General features: G+C 41.5%; 1 protein-coding gene across 1 annotated transcript in view; it reads right to left on the bottom strand.

Annotated features, from left to right (window-relative positions):
- The window catches only part of TMEM132D (transmembrane protein 132D), an 836318-nt gene that overhangs the window by 263155 nt on the left and 556530 nt on the right, over positions 1–16633 (bottom strand). The window lies entirely within an intron of this gene.

Below are 16633 nucleotides of genomic sequence, written 5' to 3'. Positions count from 1 at the left end.
ACAGATAAGCCACGTGGATTTACTGTATAGCACAGGGAACTATATTCAATATCACGTAATAATCTATAATGGAAAATAATCTGAAAAGAATAGATACATATATATGTATAACTTAATCACTTTGTTGTACACCTGAAACTAATACAACATTGTAAATCAACTATATACCAATGAAAAGAAAGGAAAAAAAAGATATTCAATATCCAAAAGAGCAGCCTTTAGAAGATTCACAGCCTTGGCTTGGCCTTAGACACCATTGCTCAAACTTCCCAAAGCTTGTTTCCTGTGAGCTGCTCAGAATCCCCAGGACTGGTGTTTGTGGATGACTACATGAAATGCTAATTGAATTTCCTAAATATTTCTTCCCTGAGCTCCATCTAGGAGGACAGGATACTTTCTCCCACTCCCAGAAATCTCTTTGCTGCCTATATTGGATTTTCCAAAGCCACAGTCTCTTCAAGTTGGACGCACAGAATTTTAAAGGTGTCTGAGGGTGATATGGCTTTTTATTTCTGGTGGGAATGAGAAAGAAGGGCAGAGAATCAGAGATGAGCCATGAACAGAAGACTGGGGCTATGGGACCCACACGGATGAGCAAGGAGAAGTAGCCAGATGTTACCTGGAAACAGGAGTGATTATGACAATGATTAGTTTTCAGATGTCTTGGGTTTTCTGTAAACACGTATCTGAAAATGAATCCAAGTCAGAATACCAGGATGATTTTTGCAGCTATTTTGGTTAGTTTAATACACTGGCTACTTCTTCTTTTTTATAGTCAGCTTTTATAAAATGTCTGCTTTTCTAAGTGACAGGTGGAAAAGATGCAGATGTGGTGCCAGCCACTCCCCGAGGGAAGATGTGAAGAGATACAGGTGAGGGTTCACCAAGGAGGCAGCAAGGAGAGATGCGTTTTAACCCTACGTGACCAAAGCCACTTCCACCTATCAGATCTGTCTTTAGAGATTGGAATTTCACGTAATTGCAAAAATGATCACTGACCTTGACATTTAAGAGGACAAGAATTGGCCTTTAAGATATGAAAAAGCTATTGAAACATTTATCACCATCAGACCCATGCAAATGTATCAATAAGAAGCTCAGAGATAAATGGTGGGGAATTTGGAACACGAGGAGGAGAAAGTCAAGAAAGAGAAGGAAGATCAGAAGATCTTCCCAAAGAGAGAGCACCAGTCACAGAGGTAAACTCCCTGCATGAGCAGCGGCCTCTCACATGGAACAAGAGTAGCTACAGTGAACCGTGGGCAATGGTGAGAACAAAATGGCACTGGCTTTTATTTTATTTAATTAGTTAATTTATTTTTCATTTAAATTTTCTAGGTTTTATTGGAGTATTGTTGATGGACAATGTTGTGTTAGTTTCAGGTGTATAGCAAAGTGAATCAGTTACAAATCCATAATTCAAAAAGATACAAGCACTCCAGTGTTCATAGCAGAACTTTGCACAAGAGACAAGACAGAGAAACAACATAAATGCCCATTCATCACTGACAGATGAATGGATATGTGGTGCATATATATAGTGGACTATTACTTTTTTATTACATAAAAAAGAACAAAACAATGCCATGGCAGCAATATGGATAGACCTAGAGATGATCATACTAAGTGAAGTAAGTCAGAGAAAGACAAATAAGTATCAGTTATATGTGGAATCTTAAAAAAAATGTTACCAATGAACTTATTTACAAAAGAGAATAGCACCTGGTTTTTAAATCCTACAAGAATCACTCTCTCCTGGCTTCTGAAAGAAAGACATTGAACTCTTTAAGAAACAGTGGTTGTGATAAGAATTAGAAACAAATTGTGTCAGCCACTGTGGATTGATACTCTGCGTAGATTTCTTTTCCTAAAACACATGCCATTGCCTTTTTGGAATTCTGAACGACAGTTTCCACAAGCACAGGAAAGTTGGGAAAGTGATACTACAATGCATCTTGGTTTTTATATTTGGAATTTGCAAGGATTCCAGTATTCCTCTCCCATTCATGAAATGGGATAATCCTACTTTTGGCTGTTCTGAGCCTTGCCTTCTATGTTTAGTCACAGGGAAAGGGAAATTCACAGAGCAGAATTCGTAAAAGTTGAATTCAGAAACTCAACTCCACAATGGAGGCACGTGGGAATTCCTTCAGAGTAGTAATTCCTTGTATGCAGTATCGTGACCCTACTCCATACTTTACACTGTTCTCTTTTTTTTTCCCCCTTCCAGGTGTCCTAACCTCAAGAAAACTGAACAGTTCCAGATTCCACTGGAATATGGGACTTTTCTTACTGCCACATCCCCACAATTTACTCACAGAGTTCACTTTATCAGAAATACCTTTATAAATCTCTCCATTTAGGCAAATTCTTCCCCTTCTGCAAGACCCATCTAAAATAACATCAGCAATATATATTTTTTTACTTCTTGGGATATAGTTGTTTTACAATGCTGTGTTAGTTACAATGAACCGAATCAGCTACAAGTATACATACAGTCCCTCCTTTTTGGATTTCCCTCCCACCAGCCCCCACATCTCACCCATCTAAGTCACCCCAGAACACCAAGCTGAGCTCCCTGTACTATATGGTAGTGTATAATTAGTCATCTATTTTATACATGGTAGTGCATATATGTTAGTCTCCATCTCCCAATTCATCCCACCCCCTTTCCCCCAACCCCATGTTCATCCATCCATTCTATAGGTCTGCATCTCTATTCCTGCTCTGCGAATAGGTTCATCTGTGCCATTTTTCTAGATTCCACATATATGCACTAAATATTTTTCTCTTTTGGACTTACTGCATTCTGTATGACAGCCTCTAGGTCTATCTAGAACAAAATGACCCAATTTCATTCTTTTTCACGACCGAGTAATATTCCATTGTACATACGTACCACATCTTTACCCATTCTCCAAAGAAGACATACGGATGGCCAAGAGGCACATGCAAAGATGTTCAATATCATTAATGATTAGAGAAATGCAGCTCAAAACTACAGTGAGGTACCATTCCACCCTGGTCAGAATAACAATAATGTTTAAAGTGCTCTATTTACTTCTTCTAATTTTACTCCTTCAGTAATCTTGCATGGTTCTCCTATCAAGTCTGATTTTCTCTTTGCCCTTAGATCCCTTGCCTGGCCAAAGGGTAAAGCAAACAGTTTCTTTAGAGCTAACTTTCCTCTATTTGATTTGCTGATGAAAACAACCTAGGTTGGACACTCTTAACCTGGCAGCCAGAGCAAACTCTAGGAAGGTCATGTATTCTGAAATTGTGTGTTTTTCTTGAATGATTCCTTAGCAGGCAGAAGCTTCTCAGTATTTCTGAGGCACTAGGGTGTGCACCAGGTTCCTGACAGTTGCCTCTGTAAATTCTGCATATGGTGATCTAGCTTTGGAGGAACCCATCTTGTTAGCAAATCTTGTCTTGGCAAACCACTGGAAATTTGAATTTTAATAACTTTTTGTAAATATTTAGCACTTGAGAGTTTCCAGAACTTTTCCACATTCGGCAATATTTATCACTTCTTCATGTTTAACTGGAAAGCTAAGGACTGTACCTTTGCAGTTGGAGTGTTTGGGTTTTAGCCTGAAATACTCTGAAAAGAGTAGTCATCCTTAGCCTGTTCCCAGAGTGCCTAGTGCAGAGGACAATACCTGTTATCTACTGTGTTACAGGAGACAGACAAAGTCCTGTTAAGTAGAAGCTTATGAAATATGTGTGCATATATTATATGCAGTGTTTCTCCACTTTACCCAGGGATTAGAAATAGCTGGGGAGAACTTCACAAACAAACTAATGACCAGGCAACACTCCAAGTTCTGATTGTTTCTGAGTAGGGTGAGGCACAGGTTTTGTTTTTTCTTTTCTCTTCTCTTTTTTTTTCTTTGTCATTTCCCTTTCTTTCTCCTTTTCTCCTTCTTTCTTTCTTCTCCTCCTCCACCCCTTTCCTTCCCCTTCCTCCTCCTTCTCTCTCTCTCCCCTCCCTTCCTTCCTTCCATCCTTGCTTCCATCTTTCTCTCTCTCCTTTTATCCAGGTCATGTTCTTATGCCACCACATCATGAGAAACTATGTTAGAAGTTTTAAAATTTAATTATATGGATACCCACACTCTTTGAAATATTTTGTATACAAAGGTATTTGAAATGGAATGTCCTAACTGAGTGGATTTGGGAAATATGGTCAGTGAAATCTGTGAAGACACAGATGAACCAAGAAGAAGAAACATTCAGGGTTTCTGATGTCCATCAGTGTGAGAATGAGGAAGGAAAAGAAGAGAGTTCCAGCCAAGGGCGCCTGGGGGTCTGGACCAGCGTAAAGCGTTCAGAGGCCACTTTCAGTGGCCCTAGACCCAGCCCCACCCGTTCTGCCTCCTTCTTCTCCTTCCCTCAGTGTTAGCTGCTCAGGCATGTCTGACTTTCTGCGAAACCACGAACTGGAGCTTGCCAGGTTCCTCCGTCCATGCAATTCTCCAGGCAAGAATACCAGAGTAGATAGCCGTTCCCTTCTCCAGGGGATCTTCCTGACCCAGGGATCAAACCCAGGACTCCTGCATTGTAGACAGATTCTTTACTGCCACCAGGGAAGCTCCCTCCCCACAGAGACCTAATTAAATAATTAGCAGCAGGGATGGGCAATGCTCTATGTGTGAACTCCATCTGGAAGGCAGTATCGCTGTTGAGTTAGAGCGGAGTTTGCATGGAAAACAGTGCAGTCACCCATGGAGAGGCTCAGTTCTGGATCACATACGGACCTCAGAGCACTGTGGGCATGGAGCTGCCTGCAGGCTTAGATTCTTCCACTGGTGTGGCTCCCACCAGCATAGGAAGCCAAGAGCCACCTTCCTGCCCTGTCTTGCTTGCAGCTGTCCTTTGCACACAAGACAGAAATGGAAGCAGGGTAGGGTAATGCACCCTCTCAGGGACTCCTCAGATCCCTACTGACTGGTTCCACCTCAGTTGGCTTGGAGGCATCTGTTAGTAGTTCTCTCTCACAGAGAAGTTGGATAACATATCCTTGATTTGAGTGAGTGAGTGAGTGAAGTCGCTCAGTCGTGTCCGACTCTTTGCGACCCCGTGGACTGTAGCCCACCAGGCTCCTCCGTCCATGGGATTCTCCAGGCAAGAATACTGGAGTGGGTTGCCATTTCCTTCTCCAGGGGATCTTCCCAACCTAGGGATCGAACCCAGGTCTCCCGCATTGCAGGCAGACGCTTTAACCTCTGAGCCACCAGGAACTCTGCTTATTTGCCCATAGCTTTCCCCTACATGGGCCACTTGGTGCATTGGATTCAAAATCTCAGCCTTTAATTTCTTAATTTTTAAAAAGTTTTATTTATTTATTTTTGGCTGTGTTTGGTCTCCGTTGTCACACTTGGGGCTTTCTCTAGTTGTGGCGAGCGGGGGCTACTCTTTGTTGCAATGCACAGGCTTCTCATTGCAGAGGCTTCTCTGGTTGCAGAGCCTTCTCTGGTTGCAGAGCTTGGGTTCTAGTGCGTGGGCCCAGTAGTTCCGGGGCATGGGTTTAGTTGCCCCTCGGCATGTGGAATCTTCATAGACCAGGGATTGAATCCACGTCCCCTGCATTGGCAGGTGGATTCTTCAGCACTGGACCACCAGGGAAGTCCCCAAATCTAAGTCTTTTAGATAAGCAATAAGGACCCACTGTGTAGCACAGGGACTGATATCCACTATCTTGTAACTTATAATGGAATCTAATTTGCAAAAACATTGAATCGCTATGCTATACACCTGATACCAACATATTGTAAATCAACTATACTTTAATAAAAATCGAAGTGTTTTTCACCTTTAAATGAAGACACACGGTTGTTGATATAGCCTGCTGTTGTTCAGTTGCTAAGTTGTGTCTGATTCTTTGCAACCCCATGGACTGTAGTCCACCAGGCACCCTTGTCCCTGGGATTTCCCAGGCAAAAATACTAGAGTGGGTTGCCATTTCCTTCTCCAGGGTATCTTCCTTACCCAGGGATTGAACCCATGTCTCCTGCATGGAAGGGTGATTTCTTTACCTCTGAGCCACCAGAGAAGCTCCATCATAGCCTGAGGCTTCCCCAGATTTAAGGAAAAGAAAACACCCTTTCAGAAAACAAGCCTCTGGGTCAGCTCAGACAGTCAATGACCACATCCTCCAGGATCAAATGGAACCACCCCCAGTGCATCCCAAGGTCAAGGAAGGGCATCACTTTCAAGCAAAAAGAAAATCTTCTGGGTGGACATGCTTCTTCTCCCAAAGTGATGGAATAATAACCACTCACTATTTTGAATGGGAGCTGTTTGAAGGGCATTTATGTCTTACCTCTTGCTATCCTCACGGTATTCCAATAAATAGCTGTTATTTACTCCCAGTTGGTGTATGAAGAATTTGGGGTCAAGGAGGGTAAACCATCTGTCCAAGGTCACCCAGCTACTGAGAAAAGGATCCAGGAGATCTGGGTATAGGATGCCCAGTCTGCATCCCTGGGTTATAAACCCCTACCTGTTTTTCCACTGCCAGGACAGGTATGCCTATTAGCAATGAAGATCAGTAAAGCAACTTCTTAAACCCCAAGAAACACAAGTCAAGGCATTACACAGGGCTACCTCAAGACCCCAAACTGGATGCTTCCAGTGAATTCTGTATAACCAAAACTGGAACATTTTTTGTAACAAGATGCTTCAAGATGTGCTTGCCTTTAGGGTCTTCAGCCAATTATTTTAAGTTCCACAATGTGTCCATAAATCAGAACAGAGATGTGGAAACAAATTAGATACGGAGGCCTACCATCATCACTTGGAGAGATGAGAAACCATGCAGACACAGACCTCCCAGCATTAGAACAATTAAGAGCTAAGTATTTGAGATGCAAGTCAATGCACGTTGAAGTTACCTGTATTTTTTCTTCCAGTTTAGAAAATCAACATATTATGGTTAAAAAAAAAAAGTGTGCCAACAATCAGAGTGCATTCTGTAACCAACCACATGGACAACTGGTTTCCACCATAAGTGTGAGTGTCCTGGGTGATATGGTGGGGTGGATGGGGGGAAGCAGAGAGTTACATTTCATTTGCAACTTAGGTTTCTTTTTCCCAGATGGCAGTCTAAAAGATAAATGGGTAAAACTGCTGGAAACAAAAGTAAAGCTGGAGAGAGGTCGCATCTAGTATCTGAATGACTGTGCCCTTAGGAAATAGTTTGAGATGTGTTCTAAAAACTTCAGGACACTTTCTAGAGGTCATGTGAATGAGAGCCACTTAAGACCAGGGAGTAAATGGTGATGGACAGTTCAGAGTTCCAACCAAGTCTCCTCATATTCCTTCATCATTTCCACATGCCTTACTCCTGGATTCTAAGTGCTTTTTCTTTTGAAATTTTACTTTTTTTTATTCTTTACACAATTTTTAAAGGTTACTTTCCATTTATAGTTATTACAAAATTAGCAACTATATTCTTTGTGTTATATGGTGAATCCCTGAGACCATCTTACACCCAATAGTTTATACTACCCACCCCCTCCCTCTGTGTTGCCCCTCCCCCTTCCCTCTCCCCACTGGTAACCACTAGTTTGTTCTCTATATCTGTGACTGCTTCTTTTTAAAATTATATTCACTAGTTTGCTGTAAATCTTTTTAGATTTCACATATAGGTGATATTATGTATTATTTAGGAGAAGGAAATGGTGACCCACTCCAGTATTCTTGCCTGGGGAATCCCATGGACAGAGGAGCTTGGCAGGCTATAGTCCATGGGGTTGCAAAAGAGCCAGACATGGCTTAGTGACTAAACAACAACAACATACAGTATTTGTCTTTCTTTGACTTATTTCACTAAGCATAATACCCTCTAGGTCTATCCATGTTGCTGCAAATGGAAAAATATCATTCATTTTTGTGACTGAGTACTATTCCATTAGGATTTTCCAGGTGGCACAGTGGTAAAGAATCTGCCCGCCAGAGTAGGAGATGCAACAGACACGGGTTCAACCACTGGATCGGGAAGATCCCCTGGAGGAGGGCACGGCAACCCACTCTAGTATTCTTGCTTGGAGAATCCCATGGACAGAGGAGCCTGATGGGCTATAGTCCATGGGGTCTCAAAGAGTCGAACACAACTGAGCACGCACACGTGTACTGTACCATTCCACTGTATGTATGTACCACATCTTCTTTATTCATTCATCAGTGGAAGGCCACTTAGGTTGTTTCATGTCTTGGCTATTGTAAATAATGTTCCCATGAACACCGGAGTGCATGTATCTTTTCAAATTACTGTTTTTGTTTCTTTCAGATATATACCCAGGAGTGGGATTGCTGCGTCAGATGGTAGTTCTATTTCCATTTTTTGAGAGCCTTCTATCCTCTTTTCTGCTATGGCTGCACCAGTTTACATCCCCACTCACAGTGTGGGAGGGTTCCGTTTTCTCCACATGTAAGTGCTTTCATTTGTAATGATATCTACCTTGACTTGCCCTGGATGGCTTTTCTTGAGTTTCTGGAGCCATCTTGCCCACAAGTACAAAGGGCTGGCTGCACGTGCTGTAGAGATCGCTACCCTTGGAGGTTGCCCTTGGGCAGAGTCTGATGGTGCAGAAGGTGAGCCCTCACCTCCAGCTGAATCAGCTGCAGGCACTGAGCATGCTCCACGGGCTCCCTATGGGGTTAGGCTAAAACCACCCTGCACGTGACTTCGAAAACAGCATGAGTGCTTGGGTTCTTCTCTCCTTCTTCTCCTCTCCCTGACCTCTTATTGGTTTATTGGGGACATTTCCTTTATAAATCACACACAGTCTCGTCTCAGGATCTGCTTGTTGGGAAACTGAAGGAATTTTTCAAGTAAAGAAGACACCACAGGCAAATGACAAATGCTATGTGAATGATTCTGTCAATGAAAGAGACATGAGGAATGAGTGAAGGGGTGGAGGAGCCATTAGTCCAGGCACTAACCCTTTCCAGCTCCACTTGCAGGCATCCTTCTGACCAAGCCAGTATTTTTCTGCAGTGGCATTTTGGAACTTTGCATCAAATCCAGACATGGGCAACCAGATGTCTGCAAAATGCAAGTGCCATGGACTTCTTTTTCCTTCCCTTCACATCTCATGTGCAAGATTAAAATAAGGCTATAACTCAAACAAATTGGTTTTTCTCAGATATTATCACAGGATGAAAGTTTTCCACTACTGACATCTTTTTTCTAACTTTTTCATTAATATTTCAAAATGAAAACCTCTCATTAGGAGGTAAAATATACACAATCCCTTTAATGTATGTACTTTATAATTAGGGCTTCCCTGGTGTCTCAGTGGTAAACAATCCATCTGCCAATGCAGGAGATGTGGGTTTGATCCCTGAGTTGGGAAGATCCCCTGAAGAAGGAAATGGCAACCCACTCCACTATTCTTGCTTGGAGAATTCCATGGACAGAGGAGCCTGGTGGGCTACAGTCCATGGGGTCACAAAGTCAGACAGACTGAGCGATTGAGCTTGCATGCACCTTATAATGAAGTTTTTGTCCCCATAAATTTGTCTTCTCACATCTTCTGTTTCTACCTTATAATACTCTGAGGTCGGGTAACCAGAGCACTTCTGGAGAAGCAAAATGGAAAAACTTGCAGCTTGAACCAAATTATGCTGCATTTCCTCCTTTTATCTAAGCTTTCTTGCTCTCCCTGTCAATATTTACTCTATCCATTCATTCACTCAAGTGATATGTCAGGAATTCTTATTTACTGGACACTGCTGGGTGATAGAGATGCAGATACAAAAGTTAGCTTAAAAAGATGGAGAGCCAGTGAGGTCGCCCAGGCTGAGCTGATACATCTCCTTTCACCTCCACATACACTGACATCATTTTAGTAGCTTGACTTTGACTGGAGTGGAAATATTTTCTTTTCTAAAATTTTTTATTGGGGTATAGCTGATTTATAATTTTGTGTTACTTTCCACTGTATAGCAAAGTGCATCAGTTATGTATGCATATACATTTCAGATTCTTCTCCCATACAGGCCATTACAGAGTACTGAGTAGAGTCCCCTGTGCTGTCCAGGAGGTGCTTATTAGCTATCGATTTTACATACAGTAGTGTGTATATGTCCATCCCAATCTCCCAATTTAATCCTCCTCCGCTTACCTTCTGGTAACCATAGGCTTGTTTTCCACATCTGTAACTCTATTTCTGTTTTGTAAATAAGTTCATTTGTACCCTTTATTTAGATCCCACATGTCCATATGTAGAATGGTGTCATATGTTTATTCATCTTTATCTGCTTGACTTATTTCATTCTGCATGACAGTCTCTAGGTCAATCCATCTTGCTGCAAATGGCACTACTGTGTTCCTTTTTATGGTTGAGCAATATTCCATGGTATATATGTACCACACCTTCCCTATCCATTCCTCTGTCAATGGACATTTAGGTTACTTTCATGTACTGGCTATTAGGCATAGTGCTGCAATGAACATAGGGGTGCATGTATCTTTCCAAATTATGGTTTTCTCCAGATCTATCGCAGAAGCAAATGATGACCCACTCCAGTATTCTGGCCTGGAAAATTCCATGGACAGAGGAGCTTGGCAGGCTACCGTCCAAGGGGTGACAAAGAGTTGGACACAGCTGAGCACACACACACTGGATACGTGCCCAGGAGTGGGGCTGAGAGATCACACAGTGACTCCATTCTGCTTCTAAGGAACCTCCATACTGTTCTTCACAGTAGCTATACCAATTTACATTCCCACCAACAGTGCAGGAGGGTTCTGTGGCTGGGGGGGAATAGTCACACCACGGAAACTGGCAAATGTCATAATCCAGGGTTCCCTCTTAGCCCCCAAAGAGCAGATGGATGAAGATTCTTGCTCTTCCAGAGCAAACATTCTAGTGAGGAAGATGGATATGAAATAAATGATCCAGTCAACAAATGTAAGTTAGCCACTGTAAGAAGAGGTGAGAAACAGAAGCAGCTGGTGAGATGAGAGCTATGTTAGAGGACTTTGGTGTACTCAGGGAGATAAGGATGTGTTTCCTGGAGTAACAAGCCTTGGCCTGTGATCTCCAGGCCAAGTTCCAGGCCAGTTTCCAGGCAGAAAGAATTGCAACAAATGCCCTGAGCTTGGAGGGAGCACGGTGGGTTGAAGAAAACAAAAGAAACCAGTGTGACTGGAATAGGCAGAGGGCTTAGAACTGAGGCATGAGAGATACAGCTGAAGGGTGGGTAGAGGGAGAGAGTCCTTGTAGCCACATTCAGACTTGTTTTGTTTTTTTTTCCCGCAGAGTCAGCAAACTATGGTCAGTGGTCAAATCCAGCCAAAGCTTGTCTGTGCATAGATCCTGGGCTAAAAGCAGCTTTGCCATTTTTAAACATTGTTTAAAAAGAAACAAGATTATGCAGGCTAGAAAGCATATGGCCCACAAAGCCAAAAATATTTACTATCTTACCCCTTATGGGAAAAGTTTGCAAATCTCTTTATCATAAGAGAAATGGGAAATTATTAAACCTTTAAAAAATAATAAATTAACATTGATTTCAATATGTAAATGCTTGGAAATAATCATCACTGGAAGATATTAGGAGGTGGGGAAATATTTATTTCCAAGGAAGAAAAATAAATTTGGATTTAAGAGTTGATCTGAGACTGTTCTGAATGAGAAAAACGGGAAACGAAAAAAACACAAGTGTACACACAAGCCCTGGAATAAAAACTGTACCTAGGATAAGAATTCACAGACCAGACTTATTGTTATAACTAAAAAAGTACAGAATGACACAGAGAATTATATTCAGCACCCTATGATTAAACCATAATGGAAAAGAATACTAAAAAAAAAAAAATTGTATATGTATGTACACCTGAATCACTTTGCTGTGTAGCAGAAATTAACACAAACCTGTGAGTCAACAATACTTCAATGTTAAAAACGTGCAGAATGATCTTAATTGAACTAGGAACAATAAGTCAAGCTAAATTATAGATCTCTGAAATAGGGAAAAGTGAAAAAAAGTCACACTCTTTCAGATGAGTTATGAGTCCTACGAAAATGTCTGCAGAACATTAGAATTTCAAACTTCGTAAGGGACATTCTTCATTGTGTGGAACCATCTGTCATTCTGGGCCCCACCTACAGGTGCTGAAAGCAAACCCCAACCATCAGGATGACTATTACTATGCAAAACCACACTCAACACTCTCTAAAGAGAAGTACAGGCCTGCTGTGTGCCTACGATCTTTATGTATTTTTTCTGTCTTTAGGAAGTCCTTCTGTAAACCAGGTGGGGTTCAGAAATGGCTATCTCCTTTCTTTTCTTCAGTTGCACATCCTATTTTTAGCACGGAGAGCCTTCATGTAAAAGTATGAGTGTAGGATCAATGGGGAAGAAGTTGGGGAATGGATGAAACAAGAAGAGACCTTTGGATGGGGGGAGGCAGTGATTACTTGCTCATATCACCATGTGGCGGGGGGCAGGTTCCCCTGAAACTCACGACCACACCTACCCTCCATCTGAGCACCCAATGAACGTTCCTGACCAGAGTATGCTGGGTGGGTTTGCACTGGGAATGCAGATGGAGGGTGCTCCACGTCAGTCCATGATGGGTGGGGGTCAGGAAAGGCTGCCATAAGGAAGTCAATCCAAGAAGAAGTGAGGACTCCCCTGGAAAAGTGGCCACCACCTTCTTGATCAAGCCATTTCTTAGCCCTCACCTGGATGCCTCCCACTGTAGAGTTTGGCTTTTGTCTTCATTGTTCTGATGACAAAGGTGACTTGTAGAGTCTGCATGTCAGCATATAGCTCCTTCCTGGATAGGCCCATTGCTGGGGTCTGATGGAAGGGACTATAGGGGTCAAGCATTCAAACCATGAATGGGTTTGTCCTTGTCTAGAAACACAAGTTTCCCTGGTGGCTGAGATGGTAAAGAATCCACCTGCAATGCAGGAGATCTGGGTTCAATCCCTGGGTTGGGAAGATCCCCTGGAGAAGGGCATGGCAACCCACCCTAGTATTCTTGTCTGGAGAGTCCCATGGGCAGAGCAGCCTGGCGGGCTACAGTTCATGGGTCACAAAGAGTCAGACACAACTGAGCGACTGAGCACACACAGAGAAACACAAATGAACTTTTGTCGTCAGGGCATCTGGGGCACACCATTACACACCACTACACCTGCCAAAGCAGCCCTAGAGTCCCAAGTCTAAATAGGATCCCATCATAGGGGGGAGGGGGAGGTTTGAAAACACCACAATGGCTACAGTGCTGAGAATGGATCACAGGTGAATCAGAGAATACCAGGGAGAAATGTAAAGAAATAAGGCTGCGGGAGAGACACACTTAAGCTTGGGTAGGCAGTGGGAATTTGCAGGACTGAGGCTCATGGTGTACATATATGAATTTCTGTCTTGATTTTTTTTTTAGTTTCTTTCCATTTTATTAAACTTTTTTAAACTAAAAATTTTTATTTTGTACTGGAGTATAGCCGATTAACAATGTTGTGATAATTTCAGGCGGACAGCAAAGGGACTCAAGCCATACACATACACGGATCCATTCTCCCCCAGGCTCCCTTCCACCCGAGTTGCCACGTAACATTGAGCAGGGTTCCCTGTGCTATGTTGCTCCCGGTGGCTCAGTCAGCAAAGAATCCACCTGCAATGCAGGAGACCCGGGTTCTATCCTTGGGCCAGAAAGATTTCCTGGAGAAGGAAATGGCAACCCACTCCAGTATTCTTGCCTGGTGAATTCCATGGATAGAAGAGCCTGGTAGGTTAGAGTCCACGAGGATGCAAGAGTTGGACACAATTTAGCAACTAAACCACCACCACCACCCTGCACTATACAGCAAGTTCCTGTTGGTTATCCATTTTAAATATAGCGCTGTGTACCTGTTCATTCCAAATCTGTGTTGATTTTTTAAACTCCTATTGATAGAGTCACCATCTTCCTGCCCAAAGACTGTGAAGACACTAGTTATCACCTACTATTGCAGGTTTGCCCGAAAAAAAATATACCACAAATATAATCACAAACACATGCAGGCATACAAACCAGGTTTCCCTACAGCAAGGAAGGGGAAATGAGGAAACAGAAGGATGGGAAGATAACAGAAGCAATACAACGGCCCTGTGATGCCGTTGATGGAAATGTAGACCTCATTCGGTGATCTCTCTAAACTCAGCATCTGCACCCTAAATGTCCATCATAAATGTCACTGTTGTGTGAACTCTTATATAGAGAATGGATAAACAACAAGGTCCTACTGTATAGCATAGGAAACTATATTCAACATCCTGTCATAAACCATCAGGGAAAAGAATATGACAAAGAATGTATATATGTGTGTAACTGAATCACTTTGGTATACAGTAGAAATTAAATCAAATATTGAAATAAAAAATTAAATGTCATCACTGATTGCTATTTGTATATAAAATGCAATCACATGCAAACACCATGCAAATCTACTGCAAAGGGATACTTTTAATTTTTAAAAAACTGTCATATTTAATAAAACCCACCAATGTAATTTTGGAGAGAATTGCTTGCATTACTTGATTCACACATGAAATGACTGACAAAAAAAAAGGCTTGGCAGAGTTAAACATGTTAGTGTTTGAAAAGAGAAAATCAACAAGGATGATGACCATTTAGGAATGTCGAAAACATATGATGTAACAAAGGTACAAGATAAGTCTTCAAGAAAAGTTAATGAAAACCTAGATAACTTTTTAAAAATTGATCAAAACTGAAAGAAGTTCCCCCTCCCCCAAAGATTACTTCTCCCACTCAATGAATACTGGTTCAGTCTATATCTGAGAATAAGACCATAATTCTAACTTTTATATATTTAAGGTGAAATAGCCTGATCTTCTCTGTCTTCAGCTTCATTTATAAATTGTAAGTTCCTAATCAAACTCATTTTAAGCTACTTTTACTATGACATTTCAACCTCTGTTTGACATAGATGGACTTTCCTGGAAGTATAGTTGATTTACAAGGTTGTGTTAGTTTCAGGTGTAGAGCAAAGTGAATCAGTTATACACATACATATATCTTTTCCAGGTTCTTTTCTTATGTAGGTTATTACAGAATATTGAGTAGAGTTCCCTGTGCTATAGAGTAGATACTTATTAGTTATCTATTTTATATATAGTAGTGTGTATATGACCTAGATGGACTTTAAATTATTTTTTAAAGAGTACATATTGTCCTTAGCGAAAGAGGGTTTCCAATACTCATAGTAAAAGAGACATGGGACTGAAGCGGGAGGAATGGAGAGTCAGAATCCATGAAGAGGCCCTTCCTCATTATCCAGCCACTAAGACTCCATGCTCCCAATGCAGGGGGCCCGGAGTTCGATCCCTGGCCAGGGAATTAGATTCCACATGTGGCAATGAAGACCTGGCACAGCCAAATTGAATTAAAAAATAAATACTAAAAAAAAAAAAGGAGCCATTAAAAGTCTCTGCTCAGAATTAGGAAAGAAAGGCAAAATTCTATCTGAAAGTGAAATGTTCTTGGAGCAATCCTAGAAGTGCCTCCCCCATCCCCTCCTCCCATCAGAAAGTGTTTTCCACACATGAGTTGGAAGTGCTGCTGCAGATAAATACAGAAAGAAAAATGCAGTAAACTCTTTCTTCTCCATAGCCTGACATTTTCTTAAACATATTCACTTGCAGAGGGAGAGATAATTTATTTCATGTGTTTATTTTTGTTGGGAGTATTATTTTTTACTTAAAAAATCCGATTTGTAGGGCACAGACACATTAGCATCCTTGCCAGGACTGCAGACGGGTAGAGATCACAACTCGTCTGCATAAACAGGTAATGAGAATGCCATCAACTCGGTCTGCTCAGCATCTCCGATGAAACCCTAGATGCGCTTTGGGCAAAACACACAAAATCAGAATACGGCAGAATTGTCAGGGAAGGGAAGCAACCCAGTTATGTGTAATTAACTCTAAATGTCTCCGTCTCTCCTCTTCGGGACGGGGAAGAGGGTCTATCTGAAACACCAGCTCTGAGCACTGTTCCTTCACTCCTCTCAGATTGACAACAATACACGGTACAGTATTTCTCCCTCGTCTTTCCCCTCAATCATTTTTTAAAAATGTCTTTTGATGTGGACCATTTTTAAAGTCTTTATTGAATTTATTACAGTGTTACTTCTGTTTTATGTTACTTTGGGATTTTGGCCACGAGGACTCTGGGATCCTGGTCCCTGGACCATGGGTTAAAGCTGAACCCCTCTGCATCGAAAGGTGACGTCTTAACCACTGGACCACCAGGGACATCCTTGCTCTCAATAATTTTCAGTGAAAAATATTTCCTCTGCAATCTACTGTATAGCACAGGAAACTAGATTCACTATCTTGTAATAATTTATAATTGAAAAGAATCTGAAAAAGAATACATATATTTTATATATATATATATATAGCTGAATCACTGAACTACTGTGCTATACATCTGAAAGTAACTGATATTGTAAATCAACTACAGTTCAATATAAAAAATTTTCAAATTAGTATTTCAAAAATTTAAAAAAAAAATCCTCTAATTCCTCCACTTTAATGCATTTATTTGTTAAGACAGCACACTAAGAAAAAACTGTCTATTAAGACTCTCTCTGCAGGCTATATC

Source organism: Cervus canadensis, chromosome 1, assembly GCF_019320065.1.
Source record: "Cervus canadensis isolate Bull #8, Minnesota chromosome 1, ASM1932006v1, whole genome shotgun sequence".
Lineage (NCBI taxonomy): Eukaryota > Metazoa > Chordata > Mammalia > Artiodactyla > Cervidae > Cervus > Cervus canadensis.
This window is presented reverse-complemented; position numbering and strand designations above follow the sequence as displayed.